Raw genomic sequence first — 2500 nt, 5'->3', positions numbered from 1 at the left:
TTGATGACAGTTGTTTGCTCTAGTGCGATTCTGTATGATGAATAACTACCTTGCAATTTGTGAATTCCTGTTTAGAGTATGAGACATCTCTCATAGCTACAGTACATGTACACAGGGAAAGGGAAAAAAGTATCAAGGTTTTAATATGTAAGAAGCACAACTCCAGATCCACATTGAAAGTTAAATATCATAATTGGAGTTGATAGGGCATTCAGAGTCAGAGGATAATGCAGTGTGAATCTAGTTTGAAAATGAGTTAACACAAGTCCAGCGCTCGAGCGCAAACTGCCAGCATCTTGTAATGAAATAGAACTTCCGGAAAACTTTTTGGGAGAAGTCCTATATACTGTAACAAGAAAAATGATCAAATGGTGCTACTAGGTGGTTGATTTGTTTTTCTGTTTCCTATTTAGGTGTTTTTTGAAACCATTTTCCATTAGAACTGAAAAAGCTATTGGAGAATAAATCTGGAATCTTCTGAGATAGTAGTGAGATCTTAAGTTTGGGGTGAACCTGATGACAGTGGTATACTGTATACTGTGTGGAGGCGGAAGCTCCAAGAGCGCCGCAGATGCTGTCATGTTCTGTACGCGGACCAATGAAGCTCGTACAATGTGAGAACCTTTTGTGTACATTATACTACTTCACTGTAGTTCATGATGTTGCCCCTCGTCTGCTGGACACTAAACAGCTGCAAGTGAGCAATAAAATTTAATAAAAATACCATCTGTGTGCCTAAATTTTGTGATAGATGGATGGTCTTTTTCAAAGATCATATTTCTTTTTTCAGGGCTCAAGTAAACTAGTTAAAGGGGTGTTTTAGAGTTTAAAAAGAAGATATTGATAAATATTTTGCTGTCAGATTTCAGTTTCGTGGGATCATAGCAGTGCTGTAATCCTTCTCTTTTTTTTTTATAGATATTTCATACCACTCATTTCACACAACCAACGATAAAGCCATAGAACCCACCACAACAAGTATGGTAAACCAGGATGCAAATACGGCAGTTTCACAGCAAGACTGGATTCATCTACTCTTTGTAAATGTTATTACCTGTACATATGTATTTTGGCTTCACCTTTTCCAGATGTGAATGGAATGCTTTTTGAAAGTGTTTTTAATGTAAAGAGAATAGAGAGTTTTTATTTCATAGATGAATTTTATATGACGTGTGCTAAAATTTTGGAACCACCAACAGTAATTTGTGCCATCAAAAATGAGTACAAAGTTAGCATTTAGCTGTTCTTGTGACGGGTACGAATAAAACGATATTCCTGATTTGTACTCAAGAGTACTAAAGCTGAGTACTAAACCTACCTTGATGTGACTGAAGTGAATGATGAAAACAAAATTGTATCATATCCTTTTTATTATGAATTGGCTGTCGAGTGTGAATGACACATAATGTCAGTCATGTTTATGGGAAGGTTTGGCATTTGGCTGCAAGGCACTAGTCACCTACATGGATAATAGTGGCATGTTTTAGTAGCAGTGGCTTGGGAACTGTTCAAAGTAGCGTGCAGTTAATTTCCCTTTTGCCTTTGAAAAGATTACTTCAACTTTTTTCATTATTTACTTGTATGAAATATACAAAAAAAGAAAAAGTGTTGATACTGTATTATCTTTTAGTCAGTCCAAGGTATTCCTGTTGGTGATTCTGTATTTAGAATATGATAATGTATTATTCAGAAGGTTATTGAAAGAGAAAATAAAGACATGTTTTTTAGACTTGGAATCTGTTAAGATTCTAAAATTATTTTATATTTAAAATGTGACTATCTGGTCCTATCATGGAGAGCAGTGGTGTTTGAGGTTTCAGATACCCGTTTTTCATAAAGGACAATGATAAAATGTGAAATAGCAATCAAAATCATATTACTTTTAGCAGTTCTCAAGTGACGGCCCAAGCAAAGCTAGCCAATGTATTTGATACTTGTCCGATCCACAGTTAGGTTTTCAGATCCTTCAAGGCACAACATTAATGACTTTTCCATGCTTAGTTAGGAGAGATAGTTATTGGTTTAAGGTTATAGGACAGTGTTAAAGAAAGTTGGAATGTTTTTTTCCTTTTTTACATTTTTAGTTTTTAATTTTTACAGAAGTTGGCTCTTAAAAGTTCTTATTTGAACATATCCATTTTAAAAACTTATGTTTTGGAGCAATGCACTTTTTAACCTCTTACAGACGCTATGGAATTGTCATTGATGCTAAATTTAACTGGCAAATTACAAATGTGAGTGTTGTTATCAATGTTAATAACCCCTACAGTTCAATAAAGCACATGTGGTTGTTACGGCAAATAATGGGAAATCATTCCAGTGTTCTGTAAGTGTTGCTTTTACTTAGAATATAAGTTACACCCTTTTCATTCCTGACCAAAGATTTTTTTTTTTCTAAATCTTGTTTGTAAACCCCAGGCACTTATTTTTTTTTTTCATTAGAATTATTATCTTTTTTTTTTTTTTTTTTTTTTTTTTTTTTTTTTTTTTTAGAATTATT

This window comes from Penaeus monodon, chromosome 38, assembly GCF_015228065.2.
Source record: "Penaeus monodon isolate SGIC_2016 chromosome 38, NSTDA_Pmon_1, whole genome shotgun sequence".
Classification (NCBI taxonomy): Eukaryota; Metazoa; Arthropoda; class Malacostraca; order Decapoda; family Penaeidae; genus Penaeus; species Penaeus monodon.
Note: the sequence above shows the minus strand (reverse complement) of the source record.